The 16,624-nt window shown below is 38.9% G+C and overlaps 1 non-coding gene across 1 annotated transcript; it reads left to right on the plus strand.

Moving 5' to 3' along the window:
- The first annotated feature begins 1,045 nt into the window (after positions 1–1,045).
- Positions 1,046–1,118, plus strand: Trnaa-ugc (transfer RNA alanine (anticodon UGC)). The gene has a single exon. It is a non-coding gene; the product is annotated as a tRNA-Ala (tRNA).
- The last annotated feature ends 15,506 nt before the right edge of the window (positions 1,119–16,624 follow it).

Here is a 16,624-nt window from a genome sequence, read left to right on the forward strand (position 1 = left end):
AGCAACAGGTTGCTTATAAGAAAACCAGGGCATCTGGAGTCAGACTTCTCAATAACACCGAATACCAGGAAACAATTTTGAGGGAAAAAAAATTGCATCATGTACTATTCATACAAAGATAATGAATGATACTGCAACCTACAAAGCCTGGTTTGGAAGGAAAAAAAAACAATATTCTCTTAGTATCATAATCTCAAGGGACTCCGGAGTTAAACATCAGGTCACTACCCGCCTAGAAGAAGGGCAAGTGTGCCTTTAAATGGAAAATACTGCTGGAAGCAACATATCTAAAAGTGCCCCAATCCTCACATGAATGAATTAGATTAATACAAGATGTACCTAAAAATAGTTTCAAGACTTCAGCATTATTTCTTCATTTTTATGGCTGAAATAATGCATAATTATATTATAAATAGAAAATTCAGATATGCCTTTTGTTCTCAATTTTCCCTGTGACCAATTTTAAAAAAGAAACGGGGTGGGGAACGCTCTTACTGTGAAATAATATTGTGTCTGCTGCTTCCAAGTGAACGGAGTCCAGAAGTCCCTACCTCTGTCCTGGGGTCTGAGTCTAGATTCGAGATGGTTGACACCATCCCATATGCTGTTACACTTGCCTCAAACTCAGAACTTGTTGAGTTTGGATCTGGAATGTCCCCCAAAGGCTTGTGGGTTGAAGGCTTGGTATCCAGTTGGCACTATTGGGATATGGCGGAAATTTCAGGAGGTAGGCCTTGTTAGAAGTAGGTTCCCTGTGGGTGTGACTGTGAAGCTCTGTCTGCTTCCTGGCTGCCAGGAGGTGAGCAGCCTTACTCCACCAGGCCCTGGTTCCATCATTATGATTTTGCACTGGCCACAGGGTTACAAGCAATGGAGCCAGCAGACCATGAACTGAGACTGTGACCAAAAATAGATATTTTCTCCTCTAAGCTGGTTTTCTCAGATATTTTGTCACAGCAAGAGAAAGCTAACAGAGAACTAACAACAAGTACAGAATTAAACAAATGCAGGATATATGTCCTTTAAAAAGCAATCTGTAGGGGCTGGGGATGTAGCTCAGTTGGTAGAGTGCTTGTCTTGCATGCAAAATGCCCTGGGTTCAATCCCCAGCACTACCTAAATAAATAAATAAAAGCAATTAGGAAAAAGGAAGCTTTTTTCAGAATGCAAATACAAGAAAAGTTCAATTTTAAATGTAGGTAGCTAACCAGGGCAGTGAGGTGCTTTTCTTAGCTGTACTTGAAATTTTACCAAATTCAAATATTAAGGGCTGGGGATATAGCTCATGGTATAGTGCTTCATGCCGAAGGCCCTGGTTTTAATCCCCTGTACTTCTGTAATGTCAATAGTAGCATTAAAGTTGGGTTTTGTTTTATTTTGTTTCATTCATTTGCACTGGAAGCACTTGAAAACATGGTTAGTCTGTGCTCCAAGTTGTCTTGCCAGTTTAAACTCTTGACTAAATTTTCAGTGACACCAGCATATTTGCTTTAAATTTAGCAATGAGTAGTTCATAGGTTGCTTTGCATTTGCTTAGTTTTTCATTCTGAAACACAACAAAACCTCTTCTCAGAGATGGAGGGAATCTCTTCTGGGTAGATTCCAAGTATCACCTTCCCAGGGTCCTCTTGCTTAGCTGTGACTGACAAATGTCTGTTCAATTTAACCACTTAGATAAGAAATGCAATGCTTGTATTTAAAATTTAATATTTTCTATGTGGTTGTATTTTTCAAATAACAAACTGTTCCTAATGTTTTTATTGTTCTGGATATGTATTTTCTAACAGAGAAGGATGTCCATAATTTCTTATTACTGGAAACATCATTCAGATTGACATCAGTTCAGTAATTTGAATGATTTTAGCAGCATTTCCAACTTTTTCTTCCTCCTAAGTGTCCACACCTGGGCACACATGCATGTGGGAGCACACAAATTGGAAAAGCGGTGTCACGTCTATTTTTTGTCATCAGATGTCAAGTGTTGAAAGAGATTTTCTTGTTTGTGTAGTTCAGCCTTCTAGTTGATAGTCTAGTAGAGTCTGTTAACAATTTGCAAGGTTCTGGGTTTTTGGGTTTTTCTGTTTTTGTTTTTGTTTTTTTTTAAATTGCCGTGCCTGGTTTGATTTATGTACATGCAGCTTGACTGTTCAACTCAGATTTTTTTGGAAAAATAAAAAATGAATGTATATTTTATGTCTGCTTTCTTGAATAACCAAGTTATCTTAATTTAATCTCCAATGCATATGGCTTCTAAATATTTTTTATTTTAGTATCACATTTCTGGAAATAATGCTTTTCTTTGTGTTTTGCAATATTAGAATATTATAAGCAATCCCATACCCATAACTAGTGTTTCTGAGCTATTAATGTTCTTGGTGAACATGTTGTTCCAGTTGACACTCCTCTACTCCTCTGATGGATTTGCTTTACTGGTCAGGCTGGCGCCCCATTTGGAAAGATGGTATAGTGATCATATATTGACCCTTGTATATATGCCTTTAAGTAGTGGCTTGCTGCTCTTTAATTTTTATTACTTTGGCAGATTATATTGAATCCTCAAAAATTCTTAAGTTTTAAGTTTTGAAATGTACAGCTCTCTAAACAGTTAAAATCTAAGAAACAAGTTTCTGAAAAATATTCCCCATAGAGTATAATGTGGTAATGGTGAAAAAGATGAGATGTTTTCTTAAGAATTATTGATCCTCCATGACTCTTTTCTTGATGTTTTACTATAATTTTTTAAACTTTAGTTTAGAAATTTGATGATCTCCTAAATGTGATGCTCGCTCTTGGTTTGCTTTGCTGCAGCTGTTATTTGCTTTTTTGTTTGAGTTTAAGATAGTTTTTTTTTTTCCAGTTGTCCACGGACATTTATTTATTTGTTTATTTATGGTGCTAAGGATTAAACCCAGTACCTCATGCATGCTCTGCAAATGCTCTACCACTAAACCACAACCCCAGCCCTGTTATTTGCACTCTCACTCTCTCTCTCTCTCTCTCTCTCTCTCTCTCTCTCTCTCTCTCTATATATATATATATATATATATATATATATATATATATATATTTTAGTTGTAGGTGGACACAGTACCTTTATTTTATTTATATGTGGTGCTGAGGATCAAACCCAGGGCCTCACACACAGTTGGCAAGCGCTTTACCGCTGAGCCACAACCCCAGCCCTGTTATTTGCTTTTGATTATCACTCTTTCTTTGGGGAGAGTAAGACAAGGAGATGCTACTAGCATGATTTTTTTTTTAATTTTCTTTAGTTGTAGAAGGACACAATACCTTTATTTTTATTTATTTTTATGTGTGCTCGCTACTGTTGAGTTCTTGCGGAGTTCCCGTTGAGTCCCCGCAATGCGAGGGGAACTCGCATTGCGGCAGTCTGGCTGGGCACAAAAATAACCGGGAGGTCACTAGCCACTTGTAGGTTCAAACAGGAACTACTTTATTGCCTGAACCCCACAGGAACTCTCTAGAACTCCACGGAAACTCCCCAAGAACTCAACAGGAACTCAACAGTAGCAGGCACCCGAGGTAGCAGGAGCTGCCTTATTGCCGGACAGCAGAGGTTTATATACACAACTGAATACACAGCTTGTTTCAATTTAGCATCATCCAGTTACAGCAATCAGTCATTATCTTAATAATTATACACAGCTTAACTTAATTATCATCATCTTAATGGCTTGCTGGCGTTACTTCTCAACCACACCATCTTGACTTGGTTGTGGCTCTCAACACTAGGTAATAACTCCACCACTGAGCTACAGCCATAACCCCACAAGCATGATTAAAAGAAGAAGAAGTTAAAAAAAAAATTGATGAAAAGCTCTGGACTTTTTCCTGGGAAAGCGCATATGTGCGTGTAGCATTTTGCATGCAAAAACCTAGTTTTTAAAACTCCTGCATCAAATATGTTTTTAAAAAGAATTGTTTTTTTGAGACATACTCTGAAATATTTAAGGATTCTCTTCAAAATAATTGGGAATGGTGGAGTAATTGGAAACATAGATGATAAACAAATTGGACTTGAGTAGATTGTTAAAATGATGGGTAGGTGGGGTTTCATTATACTACTTTTTGTGTGTGTGTGTGTGTTTTTCTTTGACGATAATAATCTTTTGTATTTTTTTTTAATTTCTTTTTAAAATTTGGTATTAGGGATTGAAACCAAGGGTGCTTAACCACTGAGCACAGCCCCCCGCCCCCCCCCCACAGTTGCTTAGCGCTTCACTAAGTTACTGGGTCTGACTTTGAAGTTGTGATCCTCCTGCCTCAGCCTTCAGAGTCTCTAGGATTAGGGCGTGTACTACCGCGCCTGGCCTATATGTTTAAAATTTTCCATAAGAGATGTTGTTGTTGTATTTTCTTAAAAAATCAACCTGCTCCTGTACTCGAGATTCTGTAACCCTTCTCCCAATCTTCTAAAATCCCAGCATCTCCTAGCTGAAAGGAGGTACCACAGAGAGATGAGGATGCTGGTCCTGGCAAACACCTGAGACCGCAGGAAGAGTTTCAGGTGAGCCCATGAAGGGACAGAGGAGCCTGTGAAGGTTGAGTTGTTACTGTCAACCTGACCTCATTTGTACCTGGCTCTGATGGAGCCTGTTCTCTTCCTTTAATAAAGAAGTAGATCCGTGAAAATCTTGGGTCCTCTTCGCTCCCTAAAACAACTGTGTAAATGATGGACAGATTCGTGATCCAACCATGAGAAAGTACTAAGAAGATTGACAGCTGAGGCAGGCGGTGCAAGAGTCTGGAATGGTACCTGGCCTTTCCCTAGGTCTTGGGACAAATGTTCCTCAAGGAGTTGCTACCTGGAAGAGAGAACCTCCGGGAGCACCAGCAGGGAAGAGGGTAGAGGTGACAGGGGCCACTGGCTGCCTGGTGCCTGTGCACTCACACCTGGTATCACAACATATGTCTCAGTAGGGAGTCCCTCACGACCACTGTGTTTTGGCTTATTTCAGAAGGTGTTTGCGCTGTCTTCCTTCCCCAGTGCATTTCTTTTTCCTTCTCTTTCTTTTGGTTTCCCTCTTCTATTCCTTCCTCTGCGTAGGAGCATTTTCACTGCCATTTTTTCAGATAAGACACCAGGGATGGATACGAAAGACATTAAACAAGATGTATTTCAGCAATAAGAAAGATTCTTGTATTTCTCATGGGCTCCCAAAGAAATAAGGAAGAGAAATTAAAATTCCTGAGGAATTTTTCCAATGTTCAGAAGGCAATTGAGGAAAATAATTTCACATATTTCTAATATATTTAACTACAGTAATACTGTTCACCAAGAGTTTGGTCAAATTTAAAGAACCCAGTGAAACTTTTAGGACAATTTTAAAGAATCTAACCCCCACTAGTAAACACACATTTTTGAAAGTTAACGGTTAATACTGTATTTGTGCTTTGTTGTTTGTCATCAGTCCCATGGATAATAGCTCAGAACTGAAAAGATGACATTTGGCCTGCTCCTAGACAGGGAGAACTATGATCCTCATTTTCTTTTGAGCAGTATTTTCAGTGCATGTGTACACTATGTATAGTTCGCTACCATATAGTTCTCTTGCTCTCATAATTTCTCAATGTAACTATCCAGTCAGGGTGCAGTCTCCCAAGTGACAGTCAATGGTGTGCCACTTTCACAACTTTTGTGATAGTTCATCTGTCCTATTATTTGATATTTATTTTACATTGATTTTTTTACCTGAATTTATATTAAAGCAAAAAATAGGTACTTTAAAGAAAATAGAGGTCCTGGAATAAAATTTGAACTCTACCTCTTACTAATTCCATGATCTCTGCACCTCAGTTGTTTCATCTTTAAGGTGTAAGACAGCCAGGCGTGATGGTGCACGCCTATAATCCCAGCTACTCAGGAGGCTGAGGTAGAAGGATCACAAGTTCGAAACCAGCGTGGGCAATTTAGTGATACCCTAACTTAAAATAAAAATAAAAATGCAGCTCTGGTAGAATGCTCCTGGGTTTAATTCCCAGTACTGGAAAAAAAAAAAAAAAAACAAGAGTAACATAGTATCTACCTCATAGGGTTATTGTGAGGATTAAAGAAGATTTATATATATATATCACACAGAACAATGCCTAGTGTGTAGTAACTATCTAGATAAAATAGTAACTATTAGTATAGTTACTAATACTACATAAATGCTGTATTGCTTGCAATAAATAGATATAAATACATGTCTTTATTTTTGTATTTTATTTTTAATTTGAATATCCATATATATATTTTCACATATATATCCCTGTTTATATACATTCATATGTATATAAATATATCCTAACAGCAACCATATTTTCCTGCTCATGCATTTTCATATATATTCAGTTACATAATCATAACTAAAAGAAATTGTAAACATCCATCTCAAAAGAAAAACAACTATAACCAAATTTATATTCAAATTTTTTCATGTCTATTTTTACATGTATATTTGTATTCCTATATATGGATAAAAAAGTTCAATTCCTAAACTAACCCTAACCATTTCTACATTAGTTCTATACCTACCAATATACCTCAGAGAAACCTCTGTACATATAGACCATAACATTTTACATGAATGTACCTATGTACTTGGGGATATAAATTCACATAAAAACCCATGGATACTTTATATACACTCATTTCCATAGGCATAACCCAGGTTTCACATGTAATATATCAATATTGCTTACCTTAAAAATATCTACAGATAAAAGTATATATATATATATATATATATATATATGTAAATTTTGATATGTTCCCAAAGTAACCTGTCCCCTAAACCAAAGTCTTAACTCAGAAATAAACCTAACTCTACCTTTTAAACAATCGTGAGACTTTTAAACAAAAATTATAAATATTACTTTGAATATCCATACATATTTTCATATATAAGAATATATGTTTATATACATTTTTATATACATATATACACACACACGTATGTACCAAAATCCTACCCAAGAATTTTCATATATTCAGATACATAATCATATCCTGTATTTTACCAAAATTGTAAACATCTATCTCAAAAGAAAAATAACTATATATAAATCTATGTCCATTTAAATATTTTCACATATATTTGTATTTGTATTCATATATGTGGATAAAAATATTCAAACCCAGTGTTATTGTGTTGTGGTCTCTTTGATTCTTGAGTTGAGAAGGGTTTGTTTGATGTACATAGAAGCTCCATTGTTTGGGGGCATAAATATTTATGATTGTTATGTCTTGTTGATGCATAATTCCTATAAGCAGTATGAAATGTCCTTCTTTGTCCCTTCTGATTAACTTTGGCTTGAAGTCCACTTTATCTGGTATGAGGATAGAAACTCCTGCTTGTTTATGTGATCCATGTGAGTGATGTTTTTTTTCCTATCCTTTCACTTTCCATCTATGGATGTTTTTGCCTATGAGGTGAGTTTCTTGGGTCTTGTTTTTTAATCTGATCTGCCAGTCTTATGTTTTTAGATTGATGAGTTTGGGCCATTAATGTTCAAAGTTATTAATGAGATATGATTTGTGTTCCTGGTCATTTTGGTTTATTTCTAGTTTTTCATTTGAATTATTTTCTCCTTTGATTGACTATTCCTTTGGTGTAGTTCCTCTCTTGGCTGGTTTTCACTTTTTTTTTTTTTTTCACTTCATCTGAAGTGCAGGCTTTCTGGTTGGGATTCTTTTAATATTTGTTTATCATGGAAGGTTTTTATTTCATCTTCAAGTCCGATGCTTAATTTTGCTGGATATAGGATTCTGGGTTGGCATCCATTTTCTTTCAGAGTTTGGTATAGTTATTATTGAACCTCCTAGCTTTGAGGGTCTGGGTTGACAACTCAGCTGAGGTCCTTATTGGTTTCCCCCTATGTTGCCTTTAAAATTCTATCCTTGTTCTGTATGCTAAGCATTTTCATTATAATGTGCCTTGATGTTAGTCTATTTTAATTTTGCACATTTGGTGTCCTGTAAACTTCTTGTATTTATTTGATTTTCCGTTCCCATTTTTTTATTTGGAAAATTTTCTGATATTTCATTGAAAAGATTGTGCATTCCTTTGGTTTTTTATCTCTGTGCCTTCATCCATCCTGATAAATCTTAAATTTGGCCTTTTCGTGTTATCCCATAATTCTTGGAAGTTCTATTCATAGTTTCTTAACATCATCTCTCCATGGTCAACTCTGTTTTCAAGACTATATATTTGTCTTCAATGCCTGAGGTTCTGTCTTCCAAGTGGTCCAGACTGATGATGAAGCTTTCTATTGAACTTTTAATTTGGTTTATTGTTTCCTTCATTTCAAGGATTTGGGGGGTTCTGTTTGTTTATTTTTTCAGAATCTCTCTGTCTTTATGGAAGAGATCTTTTACTACTTGTATTTGCCCTCTTTCATCATCCTTTACTTTGCAGATCAGTTTAACTATGTACATTCTAGACTCCTGCTCTGACATTTCTTCCACTGTGGTATCATTGGGTTCTGTTATTGCAATATCTTGGTTTGCTTGGGGCGATTTGTTCCCTTGCTTTTTCATGTTGTTTGTGTCTCTACCCATCTAACAGTATGAATCTGAGGCAGTAGTTTCTACCCTGTAGACTTGTCCCTGAAGATTTCCAATACCTCACTGTTTAGGGGGAGACAAATACTAACAACCAATGCAAACAATTTGTATCATTAAACCAAATAGTTCCTACTATGATATCTACAATGTTAATTATCACAATAAACAGAAATGATATGATCAGTTATTGCCTATAATAAAAACAGCAAGTTTGGGCTGGGGTTGTGGCTCAGTTAGAGCGCTTGCCTAGCATGTGTGAAGCACAGGATTCAATTCTCATCACCACATATAAATAAATAAAGATCTATTGACAACTAAAAAAAAAATTCAAAACAGCAAATTTGCAAAGGGGTTTACATTTTCAGATGGTGGACAGGGAGAACAGAAATGATATAGGAAGTGATGATTACGAGGGAGAAGGAGAGAAGAGAGAAGTAAAAAGATTAAAGGAAGAGGGAAAGAGAGAACAATAAAGATTGGCTGTTAGCAGAAGAAAAGAGAATCAAGGGCAGCAGGAGAAAAAAATATATATATAAAGCAAAAATTAAACAGAATACAGGGGCTGAGGTTGTGGCTCAGTGGTAGAGCACTAGCACATGCAAGGCACTGGGTTTGATCCTCAGCACCACATAAAAATAAATGTCCAACTACAACTAAAAAGTATGTGTGTGTGTGTGTGTGTGTGTGTGTGTGTATTTAAGTAAATAAGATAAAAAGAATACCAAACTAAAATATACTAACCAAACATCCTATGCCCTGGAGTAGCCAGGAATGCAGACTCCACTATTCCATGTAAATCCATGTAAAATAACTGGCTTCAGAAATGCTAGAGATGAGAAGAAAAACAAAAATAGGAAACTGTGTAAATGTCCATGTACCATTAAGGTCACAAACAGTGAAAAAGAATTTAAAAAAAAAAAGTCTTGAAAAAAAGTTAAAGAATTCTTTCCGTTGGCGTTCAAAATATTTTCAGCTTCTCTTCTGAGCAGTTTTCGGTGGGGTCTTCTGGAGGTGATGCTCCACCCTCTGGGCTGCTGGAGTGAGAGGTAATCAATCCCACAGGTGGAGTTCCTGGAGGCAGGGTTTAGGCTTAGGCAGGCTCCAGGCTCTTCACGGAATGCTAATTAGTCTGGAGATTTTAATTGAGCTCACCTCCAGCACCAGGTACTTCACAGTCCATGCTGGGAGACTCTACCCCAGGGATCTCCCCTGGGTTCCGCTTGTGTGATGGGGGAGCCAATTCTTAGTCCCCTAGGCCCCTGCAGACCCCACGTTTCCTGGTGTCTGGTTCAGTCTCCAATTTCCTACCCGCACCCTTCCGATTTCCTAGCCAGATGCATCTCTCCCAGCAGGTGCCCCCTGTGTAAACCTCTCTCCATGTTTGATTTTCTCCTGGTCACTTAACACCCTCTATGTTGTGCCCTGTGTGTTCACTGGTCCTGTATGTCCAGCCAAACTCAGGTTTGCCAGGAATCAGCTTCCTCTGTTGCCAGGCCCCTGGCTGCAGCTGCAAAATGGTTCCTTCCTTAGTTCTCTGCACTTTTTGTATGGAGAGATGGCAGCTTCTTTCCCCACACGCAGATATTTTGCAGTGAGTCCTCGGTCAATCTCCTTGGTCTCTAAACACTCTGTACCCAGACATGCCTCAGGCTTGCCCCAAATGCAGATTCTTTGAATCCCGTTATCCCTCCTCTACACTCATGGAGGGTCCTCTGGCTGGAGCTTCTGGCCTGGCTGTGGCAGCAGCTGTACTGCTGGGGATTTTTTTTTCTTATTTTATTATATCCAACGCCCAGTGTCCCCAGTCAGTTTTGAATGTCCAGTTTTAGGTTCCAGTAAAGTCCCCCCACACACACACACACTTTTCTTTTGTTCACCCACCTTGCAGAGAAGCTGCCTGTCTGCTTTCTTGGTTTCATGCTGCGGAGTAGCCAAAGAATGCCAACTCCCCTATTCCGCCATCTTTGTTTTTTGTGGTGCTGGGGATTGAACCCAGGGCCTTGTGCATGCAAGGCAAGCACTCTACCAACTGAACTCTATCCCCAGCCCTATTCCGTCATCTTGAATCTGAATACATAGTTATTACTATTAAAAATGTTTGCCCTCTCTTCCCCTTGTAGCATCACCAATGGCAGTCACCACACGTTGGGAAACAGCTTGGCCCCCTCTGCCTCAGAATGCTCTGCTCTTTGGCTTCCATGTGAGCTTGTACCATTGTCTCTTGGGTTTTCTGCTGCATTTCTAGATTCTAGATTTCTTTTCTCATCCTTTGATACACAGATTTAGTCTTAGACACTTTCCAGTCCCACAGTCCCACAGCCTTAGCATATGTCGACCTAAGTTATCTACTAAACCTTTCTCAACTGGGGTTCTCCATGTAAACTGCAGAAAATGACTGGAGGGCTTATTTTCTCAGTTTCCCAAAGATAACAGAGGCACATAATATCATTCTAGATGCAAAAGCAGGTGTTAATGCATCCCAGAGAGTGAAGCCTTGAAACTTTAGGGCACATTTCTCTAGTGGAACCCCAGTTGAGACAGGCTCCTCAAGCCTACATCTCACCCCATTTCCTTCCCAAAGATATGGTATCTCTATCTACCTTGCCGCCAGAAACCAAAGTTATCCCAGGAACTTCCTCCACACTTCACAATCTGTTCCCACTGCCTGAGTGTCTTTAAATCTCTTCCCTTCTCTTTCTCCTCACTGCCACCAGCTCAGTCAGCCCACACCATTTTGCCCATGTTACTTAAAACCCACCTGAGTGATCTTCTTGCCTCCACCAGTGTATCCCCCACTGCTTCCCAGGAAAATCTAACTACAAATCTTATTCTCTCTGAAGCCTTTCTGATAAATTTCCAAACCATCCACAAGGATTGCTAGCTCTTGATATTACACCATTGTCCCCTCTCTCCACCATGTGCCCGCTTCTCCCCCGCCCTCTGCCTAGGGTGTTGCTATGATCTGTTTGTGTTCACTCCAAAATTTTATGTTAAAACCATTTGGGAGGTGAAAGGTTATGCCTTCAGAATAGGATTTGTGTCCTTGTAAAGAGGGGTGAGGGAGTTCGTGTGTCCCTTCCACCATGTGGGGATGCATAGAAGACACCATCTGTGGACCAGCAAATAGGCTCTTTCTGGACACTGAATCTGCTGCTTTGATCTTGGACATTCCCGCCTCCAGAACCGTAAGCAGTAAAAAAGCAGTAAATTCTTTATAAATTAGGTATTATAAAATACCTAAGGTATTTTGACATAGCAGTCCAAATGGATCAATACTGGTGCCCTTCTCTCCCACCTATGCCTCTGCTTCCTTCTTTTGAACCCATAAGCCAATCATTGTCACCTACAAAGCATCTGTCATTCCTAAGGAGCCAAGTTTATTCAAAGGATCAGCTTTGTATCTGTAAGCATTTAACTCACAAAGTGGGTGAATAAGGACAATACCCCAATTCTCTAATGAAGGTCTACATGTCCCAGGATGGAGGCTTGTGCCTTAGCTGTGGCTGCTCAAAGCCTATGTTTCACTGTTGGGTGTTTCCCAAAGAGAACTTAATCAAGAGCTGGCACATAATTATGTTTTCTTAACAGAACTATTGCTGCCAGTTTTACTATACTTGCTTCAATATTGCAAGGCTCCAAATCTCCTGGGAGACTCAACAGTAATAAAATCTATGCCACTGAGATTTCCAAAAGTCTGTCAGAGAAGAATTCAGTGAGGTAGCTGAATTACTTTTGATCAAAAGGTTTTAACTTGAGACCCATGGGTGGTCTTCACTGAGTCCAGAAACCCCCTAAAATGATAGGCATAGTTTTTGTGCATGGGTACATTTCACCTGGGAAGAGGGTCTACTTCCCAGAGAGTCCACTGCTGAGGACTGAGGTGCCAATTTTCCCTTTGAACTTTTTTTGTTTATTCATTAAAACATTTGAACACTCACCATGCTTTACCAGGCATAATATCAGGAAACTTAAAAAAAAAAAAATCTGCAGTCATTACTCTTATATTCTAGTGGGAGAAGTAAGATGATACACAAGATAAAATTAATCATGTTCTATTTCTGAGGATGGTAAATCACCACATAAGAAAATTAAGCCAAATTGTATGTGAAAGAGAAAGTTTTAAATAGGGATGCTCAAAGAAGCATCGTTGACTTGTTTTTGTGGTACTATGGATTGAATCCAGATCATGCTAGGGAAGCACTCTATCACTGAGATACAGGGCAGTCAGAAGGCATCACTGAAAAGAAGAATTTTGGGGAAAAGAAAAAAATTCTGGTGCTGGGGCTTAACCCCAGAGCCTCATGCATGTAAAGTATATGCTCTCCATTGATTCACACCCAGAAAAAATAACCTTTAAATGACAAATGCAACTACTGAGGGAGAAAGCAAAGGGGTCTAAGGAGAACCTAGGGATTATCTTCAAAGGTGCTTTTCCCTGGCATTAAGGCAGACAGAAGGAGTTAAAAACATCATCACATTCTGGTGCAGTGGAAGGCTGAAGAGGGTTCAATCAGTCCTTCTTCATACCTACTTATGCCCAAAAATGTTCAATGGCTTCTAGCTGTGTGCCAGGCTAAAGACTCTGGACATCCTGGAATTCAAAACCCTCTTGGTTATGAATCCACTCCACTCTTAGTCTCATTTCTAATTATCTATCTACACAAATCTATCTGTGCTCCGGCAAACTGAACTTCTGGTAGCTTCATAATGGCCCCTATTCCTGTTCCCCTCCTGCCCCTAGGCAGACGTTTCCTTTGCTTTGAGTATGGCTTCCCTGTCTTTCCTGGCTAAAATCCTCTCATTTGAAAGTCAAGTTCAAATGCCCTCTCTGTTGTAGCTTCACTGGTTCTTTCAGGCTCCTGTCCTCACCAGGTTGCACCCAGTATTAGTTGTGTGCTTGTCTCACATGCTCTATGATGTCAGACTCCTGAGGACAGTGACTATAAACTCCTGCTCCTCATGGTCCATATGTCCATTTTAAAAAAAATTTTATTCTTTAAAAAAATTTTTTTCAGTTGTAGATGGAATACAGTACCTTTAATTTTTTTTATGTGGTGCTGAGGATTGAACCTGGTGCCTCACACATGCTAGACAAGTGCTCTAAACACTGGGCTACACAGCCCCTCCATATTCATTATTTGATCATTTAAAAAAAATACTGGGCATCTAATGGGCACTGTGCATACAGAGGTGAATAAGAAAAACACTTAGTAAATATGGTTGACTTCAAAATTGTTGCAATGGGACTCCTGCTGACAGGATTCTGGTAGTAGGCATGGGTTGCACAGTGGATTCACATTCTCTATTTTTAATCTCGTATTCTTATTGTAACCATATCTGCCAAATCCCTTATTTGAGTGGTCCTTCAGTTCACATAAAGGCCAAATTGAAGCAAGGAATCGAGACAATTTAATGAGACAGCTGACAGACTGTGCGGGGGTGGGGGTGGGGGTGGGGTGGGGGAGTTGTGGATCCATCTCTGAAATTAACTAAAGCATTGTTATATGAATTATTTAGCAGTGGCTTTCAAAGGTGCTTTGCCCTGACTCACAGTGGAAAAATAAATGCATTTGGGGCTCAGTGGTAAAGCACTTGCCTTGCATGCATGAGGCACTGGATTCGATCCTCAGTACCACATAAAAGTAAATCAATAAAATAAATTTTTTTTCCATCTACAACTAGAAAAATATTTTTTAATACATTTTACACTGCAACCAGGTCATATATATATTCTTTCATGCATTCCTTCAACAAGTAGGTATTAACACTCACTATATGCCAAGGACTATTACAAGTGGAAAATACTTGTGAATGAAGAAGAGGAAAAAGGGTGAATGGAAGGAAACAAAAATTCTTGCCCTTTTTACATATTAGTGGAATAAACAACATACAAAACAAGTAAAATACACACAGAAATAAACTGATGGTCATATCATCACATAAAACCATAAAGTTGGTTTCAGGAATGGGTGAGACTTTGTACTTTGGAAAAATACTGGTCTAGACAATGTCTGGCACAGGCAGAGTATGTGCTGTCCTATTTTATTGTTGGAGTGACATGAAGAAAGATGTTAAATGATTCAACCACAATCCCAGGGAAGTGATGCTGAGACATCATCTCAGGGTCAAGTCTACTGCTGTCCTCTGTGCCTGGAGCAGCCCTGTGTCTCTGATTAAGCAATCTTGACCTTTGCCTGGAACATCTCTTCACCCTCTTGCCAGGTAAAAATCCCAAGAATGTTTCTAAGCCTATCCAAACCACAGAAGCTCCAGGATGCCTCTCACGAAAGTTGCTCCTGGCTTACTTAATGACTACTGGTGTGTCAGAGCAGGGTGCTCTGCAAGGTGATCTCTCCATGACCAGGTCTTACTCATCTTTTTGTCTCCCACAGCACAGTGCTTACCAGAGGAGGTATTAATAAAATCACATGGACTTGAATTTGTGACACAAAACAGATATAAAGTGTTTACTAGCCCTAGCAGAAGTGTTTACTAGGCATGATTTTGGCAACATCTATTTAAAAGGCTTCCATGCCAAATGTGGTGTGCACACCTCTAATCTCAGCTATTCAGGTGACTGAGGCAGGAGGATCACAAGCTTAAGGCCAGCCTGGGCAACTCAGTGAGACCCCATCTCATAATTAAAAAAAAAAAAAAAAAAGGCTTGAGGATATAGCTAAGTTGGTGGACAATTTGCCTAGCATGAGCAAGGTCCTGTGTTCAATCCTCAGTCCTGCCAAAAAAATTAAAAAATAAAAACTTGGCAAGACCTTGCTTCAACAAAAAATATAAAGGGCTGGGGCAGAACAGTTGCTTAGCATGCTGCCCCCGGACTCAATCCCTAATACCACTCCCCCCACCCCCAAAAAAGCATAAGAAATTGACAAGAATACCACTGCTAACATAATCTCATCCTCTGGATTACAAAAGTCATATGATAGGTAGTTTTCAATAGTGTAAAAACTATACAAATGTCATCTCCCTACCATCTATCAGCTGATACATTTAGAACCATGTCAGTATGTTGTGAAGCCAGAACAAAAACTTGATGAAATTAATTCAAGAAAAGGAGGGCTACTATAAAACCCAAGGAATAGCTGGATGGACTTGAGGAAGGAGAGCATCTAGGGGCCCTTTGGGAGCTTCTCAGCAGTAGGAGTAATTCTCTGTCATGGTGACCATTACAGTAGGGTCAGCTGCCAACTCACCCACATGATATCAGTTCAAATTTTCCAGAGGAAAAAAATGCAAACAGCAATGGGCATAATGGCGCACACCTATAATCCCCAGGAACAACAACAACAACAACAAAAAAAAAAAAACCCAAAATCTGTAACTGTGATAATAGTGTAAAATAAAATTTCAATCATGAAAATTTTGCATAACATATGTTGAAGAGTTCTCTAAACTTGCTTTTCAGATTTTATTTTCAGTCAGCTCCTACTTCTGTAGGACTGTGACAGGATAGTGAGGACATCATTTTCTTTCTTTTTTTTTTTTTTTGGTACCAGGGATTGAACTCAGGAGCACTCGGTCACTGAACCACATCCCCAGCCCTATTTTGTATTTTATTAAGAGACAGGGTCTCGGGCTGGGGATGTGGCTCAAGCGGTAGCGCGCTCGCCTGGCATGCGTGTGGCCCGAGTTCGATCCTCAGCACCACATACAAACAAAGATGCTGTGTCTGCCGAGAACTAAAAAATAAATATTAAAAAATTCTCTCTCTCTCTCTCATTCTCTCTTAAAAAAAAAAACTTAAAAAAAATAAAGGTATTATGTCCAACTACAACTAAAAAATTACTTTAAAAAAAAAAAAAAGAGAGAGACAGGGTCTCACTGAGTTGTTTAAGGCCTCGCCACTGCCAAGGCTGGCTTTGAACTTGCAACCTCCTGCCTCAGCCTCCCGAGCTACTGGATTACAGGCATAAACTACCGTACCAGGCAGAGGACATCATATTTAAAGAAGCATCCCAGATTCTGCTAAAGATGGCTTGTGTTGAGCAACTTGCTTAAGGTGACTCCTTCCTACTTAATTTAAAACAGGATCAACTTGCA

The sequence above is a fragment of the Urocitellus parryii genome, chromosome 4 (assembly GCF_045843805.1).
Source record: "Urocitellus parryii isolate mUroPar1 chromosome 4, mUroPar1.hap1, whole genome shotgun sequence".
NCBI classification, from domain to species: domain Eukaryota; kingdom Metazoa; phylum Chordata; class Mammalia; order Rodentia; family Sciuridae; genus Urocitellus; species Urocitellus parryii.